Source organism: Tamandua tetradactyla, chromosome 19 (assembly GCF_023851605.1).
Source record: "Tamandua tetradactyla isolate mTamTet1 chromosome 19, mTamTet1.pri, whole genome shotgun sequence".
In the NCBI taxonomy this organism is placed as follows: domain Eukaryota; kingdom Metazoa; phylum Chordata; class Mammalia; order Pilosa; family Myrmecophagidae; genus Tamandua; species Tamandua tetradactyla.
Window position 1 is genome coordinate 55,313,174 of NC_135345.1, and position 12,289 is coordinate 55,325,462.

Genomic DNA, 12,289 nt, shown 5'->3' on the forward strand with positions numbered 1-12,289 from the left:
AATAAATCATAATTTTATCTTATAGTAATAGTAAATGTTTTGGTTTTTGGCTTGTGGTTTTTTTTTGGTTTTGGTTTTGGTTTTTTTTTTGTTAAGTAGTATCCTCTTGCAAAAATACCATTAGAAGGACAAATTCTCCCAGGCCCTGCCAGCTAAGCAAGTCCATTGTGCTTGTAGTTGCATATGGGGTAATTATTGGCATCGTATGTAAAATTTAGCAGTAATAGCCTCTGGATGCTAAAACCAAACTATATTCAAGAGACCCCCAAGCAACCTGGGCTCATCATTCAATTTAATAGACTCGAAGGAAAAGCTTGGAATTTGGGAACAAGTTGTCAGAAAAACTAAAACACCCAAATCACCAAGGCTGGGCCTTGTTACAGAATGCTTGCCTCCCACAGGGCTAAGTAGAAAATGCTGTATTAAAGGATTAGGGGATACTATGCAAAGCATGTTAAGCTACTTGAATAAAAGGAATTTTGAGAATACCAGCCACCATCAATAAGTTTTCAAGGATGACAAAGATAAGGAAAGTCCTAACCTCTTAAAGCAATTCTCATTAAATAGCAAGACTTACATAGCACAAGGCAAAGAAGAAAAAAGGAAATCACTACAACAAAATATTTTAGGCTAACAGGTAAACTCTGTGGGAACAGTCGATCTGATTTATTGTATATGAAAGGAAAGGAAACTTTTTAATGTTGCAAACTATAAGTGAATTAATACAAGACAATAGGCAGAGAATTGAAAAGGCCAATTAGATATCTGATTTCTAAACACTGATCTAAGAACTATTTCTGAGCCATGACAATGTTTTCACTGGTTGCGATAAAAAGGGGAAGATGAGGACATTGTGGCAGTTTTCAAAAAAAGCGATCTATATATTGAATTTAAAGAACTTACTTTTATTCTTAGATTAGATGTTTCCTACCTATCTATGGTGAAAGATCCTTTAAAAAAAATTTTTTTTTAAAGCCTTTCTTCCAGGGCAGGCCATGGTGGCTCAGCAGGCAGAGTTTTCGCCTGCCATGCCCGAGAGCAGGGTTCAATTTCCTCATCCCTGCCCAAGCCAAAAAAAAAAGCCTTTCTTCCATAAGATAGTCATCATAGAGGTGTTAGCCTGCTGTTTTGTTCTGTGTTGTCATTCTTCATTTAAAACATAACAAGTTAGCATCAGTATGTAGGCCCAGAGAAATATTTTTTTTAATGTTAATGGTCTGAGAAATCCAGAAATCTGGGAACTACACTGCATCAACAAGCCCTTTAAGAGCGAAATAGCCAACCAAGTGTTATTCATTCATTTAATCAACAAATATTTGTTGAGCGGCTAGGTGGGCCGGGCCCTATGTTGAGTCATGGGTACTAGGCAGGGAACAAGAGCAATCCGGAGCCACCCTCAGACAATTCTAACATCCAGCAGGAATACAAGAGTAGGTGAAGGGGGTTGAGGTGCTTTGTGCTAGATAGAAGTGGCATATGGGGTAATTATTAACATCGTGAGTAAAGTTTTGCAATATATTTTTTAAAAGCTCACTTGAGACAAAGTATTTCCTGTAAAAATTGGGTAAATGAATGTCTGCTCCTTTCCATGTACTTAAAAAGCATGTTTCCATTCCCCACTGTAGCACACGCCCGGGTTTCTGTCCCGGGCACTGGGCTTTTGCTCGCTGTACACAGGATAAGGGAAATGCTCTCACAATAGGGCTGCAGCCGTTCTTGTAATCACTATCCCATACTGCTCTGAAAAGGTAGACAAGGAGGATCCAGGCAGGGACAAGATAAATTATTCCCCTCCACCTCCAAACGAGCAGGAGGAAATGGGGGCGGGAGCAGGCGCCGTTCCCCCTGTGCGCGCGCATCCGCGCTGGATGGAAAGCCCGTCCCGTTGCTTCCCGGTGTGACATTTCGAGACGCTCGGGATCATTATGGGTTATATTTGGAGCTCATCCCAGCTACTGCCTGGGTCTCTAACCTTTAATACTCAAATCAGCAAGAGCATTGTACGCAGAGAAGACTGATAAAACCTGACGGCGCTTGCGCTGGTTTCCATGGCGACCCCCGGAGCACTTCCTGGTCCTTTAACACCAGCAGACGTGAATAATTAAAATAAATTATTACAACGCTGCCTAGAATATAGGGATCTGAGGTAAGAAACTTTTTAAAAACCCTCTGTTTCTGGAACGACATTGATACAGAGAAAAAGAGTTTTGAGGGTAATATCCAGGCATGGTTTTGTTGATAGAAAAATAAAAACGTACCGAGTTTGGCTGTAAGTTTCTTTAAATCAGACAATTGTTCCAATATATTGCAGGGAGCCTCTATAGGATTTTCAGATCATTTAGGGATGTGTTTCAATGCACACCTTTATAATTCACTGGGACTTGAATTCTCATAACTATGAACTACTGTTTCTTAACATTTTAAATTCACTGTGAGACATTTCAACATAGACCCTTCAGCCCCAATGTATGTGTCTAGTTTCAGCCCCTTTGAACCAGTGTGGACTGCCAATAGCTGCAATAAGGAATGCCCCCACTGCACAGCACTGGAGGACTTGGTCGAGAGGGGCCTTTCCTGTAACCCTCGCCACCCTCTGCCGGGTCCCCATAGCTGAACATTACACACGTGTCTATCACCATGCAGGACTCACTCTGCTTCTGAGCCTTACATCCTAAACTTTGCCGGTCTAGGATCTCCAACCTTTCCGGTTGTCTTTGGCTGCCTGGTCCCCTTACTCCCCTCCTGGCCAGATTCTTTGATGCATGGATCTACCTGGAATGTTCCTCTTCTGCTATTTCTTCAGCAAGCCTCTCTTCATTGCTTCCAAGAAGCCGGCCTTGTATTGGAAAGGCTTCCGACCACCCTTTTTGAGAAACACCCTTCAGGACAGTCTGGCCAGACAGACTGGCCCAGCAGGATGCCTTGACAAGGGTCACTCCCAACCTGGCTTCCTTCCTGCTCTCCTCCCATCCTTCCTTTTGTAAATTCAATATTAGTTTCAATGCTAAATCTCAAAATCAAAGGTAACAGTTCCCATGGCTTTAGAAATTATTTATACACTGATGTCTCCTAAATATACATAGCCCAGAACTTCACTGGACCTCCAGTCTTATGTGTCCAACTTACTTCTCGATATCTCTGACAGATCTCCACACTGGGGATCTCAAACTTAACCAGTCCAAATAGAACTCTTGAATTCTCTCTTCTCCCAGTAATTGCACCTCCTATGATGTCTCCAACTCAGTAAATGACTCCTTCATTCACCCTGCTGCAAATTCTAGGAGTCATCTTCGATTTCTCTCTTCCTATCACCCCTACATTCAAGCACTCAGCAAGACTTCTAGCTTTTCCTTTAAAATACATTCCCAATTTCCCCACAGCTCTCAGCCTAGCCCAAGTCATTCTCTCTCACCTGGACTGCTGCAACTGCCTCCTGAGTCTCCCAGCTGTCCTTGCTTCCATGATTGTCAACCCTCCAACCCCAGACTCTATTCACCTCCCAAAAGACCCTTTTTTAGCGAGGAAGTAATACTGCTCCTTTACTCAAAATCTTCTACTGACTCCCTATCACAATTAAATCCACACTCTTCACCATAGTCTAGAAAGAAGGTGACCATGCAATATACACAACCAAACCAAGTCCTTTTGACATTCAAAAGGGCTCCATTAGCAATTATGCCAGGAAAAATAACCTTGCATGGTTCAACACAACTCTTCTCCTTGCTTGCCCAGTTCTAGTAACACTGCCTGTTGCACTTTTGATGGTTCATACAACAAAGTCTTTTTACCAGCAAAAATTCAACAAGGAGGTATTAAATGCCTAGGATATATCAGACACTTTATCTGGAGATACAACAGTGAGTAAAACAAGATTTCTGCTGTCATGAAGTTCACAATCTAGAAGGTCTTTCTGTCTGTAGCACTCTTCCCCCAGATTCTGACATGGCTTCCCTATTCATCCTTTTCAGGTATGTGTTCAAATGTCACCTCCTTAGAGAGGTCTTCCCTGCACATCCTTTCTACAATAGACCTCCTCCTACTTCACCAGTCTCTAGCCTCTTACCCTGGTTTCTTGTTTTTCATTGGTACCTAAAATTATATTATTCTATTGTTTATTTTCTTATAGCCTGTTTCTCCCTTGGAATGTAAACTTCAGAAGAACAAGGACTTTGCCCATCTTTACCATATCTCCAGCTCCTGGAATACTGCCTGAACCATAAATATTTGTTGAATAAATAAATAATCAACAGTGCATTGGAGACATTTAATAGATACAAACTATTCCCTTTGGAAACATTTAACTGGATTTTCTCAGAGTATAAAATAACAGATAGTTCCCTAGAGGTATCTAAAGAGAATATCACCATCACAATATCTGTTGAAAAAATCTTTTCTTACATACTCATTTAATGTAAATAGCTGTTCCTTCTACAATAAAAGTTGAATTACATGAGTAGAATCTACATATAATTCTGAACTATCTTAGCATCACTAAAACCCCCAAACTAAAGCATATGCATGATGGAATTCTTCTCTTTCTCATGTCTTTCATGACATAGTTATCCATTCGTCACCCTAATAAAATATTGTGCTTTGTAAACTGTAGAGTAAGCATTTCAAAGAGAGAGGAGCCCCTTCTTTCCTATATACCCTTAGAACTGAAATCTGCATTACAAGGGCTGCTTAAGGGTGATTTCACCCCAACCAATGTCTGAGTGTCTCCGGATTTTTCAGGTCATTTCTTAAATGCTTCAGAAAGCTCTCTGTAAATAAACAGGTTAGAGAGTATGAGCTATAATTATAAAATAATGGAACCAATTTTCCTACGGAACTCATGGATATCATTCTCATGAAGATTGCCTGACTGGTCAAATGTTTCTTTCTGCATTCTGCCAAGTTTCTCAGAAATTTAATTAAAAATGGCTTTGAAGCTGTGTATCCAAGGGAAACCAATTCCCGGTTTTAACTAGGGAAGAAATGAACACTTAAAGCAGGTCGCTATGATGGACCAGGAGAGTGCAAGTAGGATTGTGAGACATTGAATTGGTTCACATGCCAAATCCAGCCAATGGCTAAAAGAATGTGTTGAGAAAGATTTCTCTTTGGGGGCAGAGAATGAATACTGAATAAGAAAAGGGAAAACATCTGATACCACACAACTTTTCAGAAGCACCTGACAAGTACTCCTTGGAAAATAATTGCTTGGACCCCTACCATCGTCCTACATTAAGCTTCCTGGGATGTCAATTTCAATTATAATACTTCTTGTAATGAATTTTATTCATATGTTTTGGTCCATTCTTACTTGATTACCTAAGCTGTCCTTTGTATTATTGCCTTGGACTGCAGTTATGCTTTGGTGGAAAGAATGCAGCTTGTGTTCAAGTTCAACTGGGGCAGGTTAAACTTTTCAATTACTGTGTGCATAAAGTTTGGCAAAGTACTTAATCTTTCTGTGGCTCAGTTTGCCCAACCATAAAATGATTAAGCTGACTAAGATATCCATTTTTGGTGGCTCTAAGTGTATTGTTTGTTTTCTTAAATAAAAAATTTTTTAAAAATGAAGCTAGGAATACTTGTTCTCATTTTGCTGTGGCAAATGAATATAATCACATTGGGTAATATTTGCCCACTTCAGTTCGTTCTAAGCAGCACTCAGGTATTTGCTGCAGGCAGGAAATTTAAGGGCTTGCCAAAAAACACTCAGCATCAATATAAATAAAAGTTAAATGTAATATTTTGAAACGTCAAAATTGATGCAAAAAATCCACAACGAACAAAATTTCCGAAGTGCCAGCCTTGAGTGTGAAAATGTGCAAGGTATAAGAGAACAGATATTTGACCAGTTATCTGGGCAATGCGACAAAGTTTAAGACTGGCCCTTGTTTTTCAGCAATTAATTTCAGAGGTGAGTTGCTGGCTGCTTCTGCCTCCTCACTGTCTTGTCAGCTGGAAGCAATTCTCTCCTTGCTGTTTGCTTAAATTCTTGTTTTCTCTGATTTGCTATTTTCTTACTGCCTTGTTGAATTCCTTTGATTTTCAGTCTTCAATTCCCTCTTTGTCCTGCAAGGGGTGCTCTGGTTCTTTGGAAGCTCTTGCTTTAGCTCAAGATTTGGAGGTAAGAGTTTTATGCTTGGTTTTGTTTTTTAACTTATTATTTTGAAATATTTTCAAATTTACAGGACGGTTTAAAAAATAATACAAACCCCATACAGAGAATTCCAATATATCCCTAAATCCCCTAGATACCCAGATAGAGCCAAGAGCATTTAATCTGGTTTCCTACCTGCACCAAATGCTGGCTTCTTTTAAGATTCTTGAGGTGACATAATGTCATAAAAGGAAGGACTTTAGAGGATGTACTCTCTGCTGAGTTACCCAGCCAGGGGATAAACCCATGCATAAAACTCAAGGATTTCAAAGAAACAAAAAGGCAAGTGTTTAACTGTGGATTATATGAAGCAAGTTTAGACGTCTGGACATGTGTCCCTGACAGACAGGATCTTAAATTATCTCCTCCTGTTGCAAGCCAGGGCATTGGTTTATAGTTATCACCATCATCAAATCCCTATTTCTACCAATAATAACTATCCATTAGTAGTTCCTTGTTAAATGCTAGCTGCTGGGCATAACATTATCTCATGTAATTCTTACAGCATCCCTTTGTGGTAGGAATTATTAGCCCATTTATAGATGAGGAAACTGAGTGTAGAGAGGCTAAAGTTCGTACAGATAATATAATCTACTCACTTATTCATTCAACAAATATTTATGAAGTTCCTGCTTTGACTGAGGCTCCGTGATAGTATCTTTGGACACTAAAAAGTGAACTTTCTTTTTTTATTGGTACAACAATGCACAAGCACATACATTCTTAACATACAAACATTCCATACATGGGGTACAATCAGTGGCTCGCAGTATCATCACACACTTGTATATTCGCCACCATGATTATTTAAAAAGTGGACTTCAGCTAAGTTAAACAGAAAAGGGATTCATGAAAGGATATCAAGTAGCTCATGGAATCTCAGGCAGATTATGGCTATGTAAACAAGAACAAAACCTGAAGTCACAACACAGACCCCATCTGGTAAGGAAATTGTCACCACTGTCCAGCACCAGCCAGCACAGCTGCCACCACGAATTTCACTGTCACGGGCACTGGAACTGGACGATGCCATTAGCTCTGCCACCACTGCTGAGAACTCTGTCCTGTTGGACTTCTGCCTCCACCAGGGAGCAGCCTCAGATGACCCGCAGCTTTGTGACATTACTCTCCTTCTAAAGCTCATTTGGGGCATCCGTATGGAGAACCATAAGTCACATATCCACACCATCAGTACTAGGAAGGCTGGAAATTTGAGTGACTAACATGCAGCTTCTAAAATAGGAGGTGGGCTAAGTCTCCCACAGACACTCGATTCTCAAAATACCAGGACAGGAATTCAGATTCTGGTAGGGTCAAAAGAATGACAAATGGTTACAACATTGAGTCCTTGCCCTTAAGGCATTTCAAACTAACAGAAGAGAAGATGCTCACAAATGGCCACCATATGTAAGAAATGCCATTAGAACAATATGGACAAAGAAAACTTCCTTAGAGGAGAGGTAGGAGAACAATTCTAGCTGGAGATAAAATGATGAATTCAAAGAAGATAGATTCTTGAGCTGGGTCTTAAAGTGTGATAGAATTGAGTAGATAGCAGTAGTGAGTGGGCCAAATAGGAAGGACAATTCAAAGAATAGGGCATCGAGACAAGAAGGTACAAGGTGTGCTGGTAATGCTGTGCACTCACATTGTGCTGAGTAGAGGAAGAGAACTGGAATTCTACTGTAGAGGTGTAGAGATAATAAAGGCCTGGCCAAGGAATGTGGCAATGGTGAAAGAGAAGAAAGAATAGACCAGGGGTAATTATGAAGGATGGACCTAATGAGCTTGCTTTTCCTCGTAGCACTTGTTGTGTTTATACTTCTTCATTTGTGCTTGTGCTCATTTGATTGTCTTCTCCTCTGCTGTGGCAAGGACCATGGTGGTTAGTCCCCACTGTGGACTCCTGAGTGTCTAGCACAGAGCCATGAGCATAGCAGAAACTCCCATGATAATTATAAGAGGGAAGTCTACAGTGGTAGGCCAGCAGGTTGATATATAAATAGAAAAAGATTTAGGGAATGGTGATAACAAAGATGCTTCTGAGATTCTGGTCATATGGAAAGGTTCTAGTTTGCTAGCTGCTGGAGTGTGATATACCAGAAATGGAATGGTTTCTAAAAGGAGAAATTTATTAAGTTGCAAGTTTGCAGTTCTAAGGCCATGAAAATGTTGAAATTAAAGCAAGTCTATAAAAATGCCCAAATTAAGGCACCAACAAGAGGCTACCTTCACTCAAAGAAGGGCCGATGAAGTTCAGGGTTCCTCTCTCAACTGGAAAAGCACATGGGGAATGTGGTGATGTCTGCTAGCTTTCTCTCCAGGCTTCTTGTTTCATGAAACTCTCCCAGGGACATTTTCCAAAGGTCTCTGGCTGCCTGGGCTCATGGATCTGTGGCTCTAAAAAAGGATTCTCTCCAAAATCTTTCCTCTTTTGAAGGATTCCAGCAAACTAATCAAGATCCACCTGGAATGGGTGGAGTCACATCTCCCTCTAATCCAAGGTTAATACCCACAATTGGGTGAGTCACATCTCCACGTACACATCTAATCAAATTTCCACCCAGCAATGATGAATGAGGATTAAAGGACATGGCTTTCTGAGGTACACCACAATGCCAATTCAAACCAGCATAGGAAGTTGTGCCAATTTGAAAGGATTTATGTACCATAAAAAAGCCATGTTTTGATCCTTATCAATCTTGTGGGAGCAATGGTTTCTTCTAATCCCTATTTAGTACTATGGGTTAAAAACTTGATTAGGCTATCTCCACAGAGATGTGACTCAATCAATTGTGGGTATAAAATTTGATTAGATGGAGATATGTCTCCACCCATTCTACGTAGGTCTTGATTAATTTCTTGGGATCCTATAAAAGAAGAAACATTTTGGAGAGAATGCCTTTTGAGAACAATAGAAAGCCACAGCAGAGCTAAGCCAGAGCCACAAGGCTGAGAGAAACACAGAGTCCACCAGCCAGCAAACTTTGGAGATGAAGGAGAATGCCCCTGGGGGAGCTTCATAAAGCAAGAGGCCTGAAGAGGAAGCTAGCAGGTGCCGTGTTTGCCATGTGCATTTCCAGATGAGAGAGAAACCCTGAACTTCATCAGCCTTCTTGAATCAAGGTATCTTTCCCTGGATGCCTTAGATTGGACATTTCTATAGACCTGCTTTAATTGGGACATTTTCATGGCCTTAGAACTGTAAACTTGTAACTTATTAAATTCCTTTTTTTAAAACACCATTCCATTTCTGGTGTATTGCATTCTGGCAGCTAGCAAACTAGAACAGAAGTCTATTTTTGGGAGGAGTGGGAGTGCATAGGAAGTCTTTTAGATATGTTGAATTTGAGGTTCCAAAGGGACATCTTAGGGGAAATTTTTCAAGTGATTTTTTTGAGGTGTGGAACTTCAGCCTGGGAGAGTGGTAGAGACTAGGGGAAGACGATTCTAGCCTAATATATAGGTTGAGCAGGTACATCTGTTGAGCGTATGTGTGCAGTGGCTGACACATCTCAAGCATGCATTGTGAAGCTCTCCGAAGAGCTTCCTCCAGCTGCCCATACTCTCATACTTCCACTAGAAAACAGAATAGAAGTGAATTTCCAATCCACCTTGGGAGAGAAGAAGAATTTGCATCAAAGAAGCAGCCTCCCAAGTCCTCCTGTGTGCTCTGTGCATTGAAGAGGATCTGCTTCCCCTCAGGTTCTATTTTGAAGTGTTCCTTGGTTTAACTCCATAATTCATATCAAAAGCTGATTCATTCTTCACAGTGAGCTTCTTAACCTGTGTGTTTGTTTTTCAGTCTTGTTCTTCTGGGGTTGAGCGACCAAAGCAGGGTTTGGTTGCTCCTGAGTGGAGAACTTAAGGAAGGATGCTAGTGCTGGAGGGAGTTCCCCAAGCTCCCTTGGTAGCAGCAGTGAAGTGATAGAGAACATTTTAATAATAAAGCCGCATTAGCCAGAAAAGGAAACAGAAATGTTGGTTCTTTACAATTAACTGTTTTTCTCCCAATAATAAGAAAAATAAATGATGTATGTTCCCCTGTGCCGCCCCATGAATTCCTGGAAATAACAACTGAATCAGGACCACCCGGATCTTGGAGGAAACTAAATTGTCCAGGCTTAGCTAATAGGGTGTGCATTTCATGAAGGGAAAAGTCAGATAGTGAATATTTGTGACTTTGAGTTTCCCAGCAGCTCTTATTTTGGCAACAGGACCCATGTCTTCATGCCTCTCCCAGCCTCTGTCCAAGGGGTGTGATGGGGCAAAGCCAGGCCTGGCTTCCACTGTGGATATGCAGCCCAAGCCTGCCTACGGCACCTCTAGCCAGAGAGGTTGGTTTAGAGATTGGCACAGACCTCACCAAGTCAACTAGAGAAAATCCTGGAATCTGTAGCTATTGTCACTCCTGAGTAGTTTCAAAAATGTATGGACCCAGTTAAAAAAAAAAAAGGTATGGACCCAGTGTCGTAACAAAATTTTATCAAAAGGATATCAGACATTTCTTGTGAAAATGAATTTACCCAGAAGCCCTTTGTTCACACTTGTATAACACACTAAACACAAGCTACTTTGTGTGATGTTATTTGTGTATTTAAGAGTCCCCCTCACCGGCCTATGGGCTAAGAGGACAAAGACCGTAACTTATATAGATCTTCTACTCCCAGAAGGGCTAGTGCACTGCTTCACGCATGGAGGTATTATATACAGTCCCCAAAATGAATTAACCTCAGCTCTTTCCAGGCTTGGATAACAGCATTCCCTAAAATGGGTGAGCATGATAAAAAAATGAATAGAAGGAAAAGAAAAAAAGTTGTTGTTCAGAGAGGTTCATTAATCTACCCAAGGTTTCATAGCCAGTAAGTTGCAGAATTCTCAACTGTCACACAGGAATTCACTCATACGATGGAGGGAGGGGCTGCTTCTGCTATCTAAGCTTTAAACTTTATGATTATATTCTGAATTAGAAAACTGTATGAAAGGTATTACTTCATTTGCTGAAGCCCTTCATAAAACATCTCTTTCAGCACTAATAGCTAAATATGTTGCTTCTCTAAAGAAAGGGTAAATTTTTCCAAGTAGATAATAACACCTGTGTGATTGACTCTATTTCCCTCTTGACCACCGGAAAGGCTAGAGGCAAGTTTAATGCTCATTTATTGTTACTGTATAAGATTGCTTTGGTTTGCTCATTTCCACTCTATACCTTTTAATTTACGTTTCTCTGACTCTGCTATTAAATTTGAAACTTGTATTATATATATATATATTCCTTATATATTGTTTGTGGAACAAAGTAAAGGCTTTAAGTAAAGCAATTCTGGTCTAAATAATAAAATTTTCAAAGTGCATGGAGACCTGAGACAATAGTGCTAAGTGAATGGAAGAAGGGGCTATTTGCTTGGCTTTTAGAGTGTGGAATGCTTTTTTCTAAACATAATTCCTGCTCTAGAGATAATACTCTTTCTTGTTGAGAGTTCTTACTGGGCTTCTTTCCCAAACAGCAATGGACTCATTAAACTGGTTCCCTTTTCAAACATGGGAGTAGCTCAACCCTATTGTATTACTCGATTAATGTTTTTGAAAATGAAATATTTTTTTATTTTTTGAAATATTTTTGAAAATGAAAAATTCTGGGTCAAATGCTCAACAGTCCTTCCTATCTTAGTTGTAGCGCTAATCCTTGCCTTTATCAAAGATTAGTGTGCTTAGCATCCCTCTGTTCCATGAAGCCATTCCATTTAGAAGCCTGCTAAAGTCACTAGAAAAATAAATAAAGCCTAACATCACCAAAGAGGGACCCAACCTGGGCATCTGAATATGGCTCAGAGCCACCAAACAAGGGAATAGAAGCAGGTCAGGGGCAAGAATCCAGGACTTTCAGGGACACCGGACCATCAAGCCTTCCAGGAGAGATTACGGAAGCATCTGCAAGGTTAGAGCAGGAAGTCTGGGGGTGGCTTCCCAGAGAGGGAAGTGCCTTCCTTGGAACTGCTGCCACAGAGTTGAAGTGCTGCATAAGCCAGGGCCATGGAGGCAGATTGAAGACCAAGGATTAGACTCTGAAAAGAACCAAGAGTCTATCAACTCAACTCAAAGTCCTCAGCTGCACAGAGGTGAGGATAGGCCTTGGGG

The 12,289-nt window shown here is 40.6% G+C and overlaps 1 long non-coding RNA gene across 1 annotated transcript; it reads left to right on the forward strand.

The window, feature by feature from the left end:
• The first annotated feature begins 1,862 nt into the window (after positions 1-1,862).
• Positions 1,863-4,252, forward strand: LOC143663626 (uncharacterized). The gene is made up of 2 exons (XR_013166083.1): positions 1,863-2,146; positions 4,127-4,252. It is a non-coding gene; the product is annotated as an uncharacterized LOC143663626 (long non-coding RNA).
• The last annotated feature ends 8,037 nt before the right edge of the window (positions 4,253-12,289 follow it).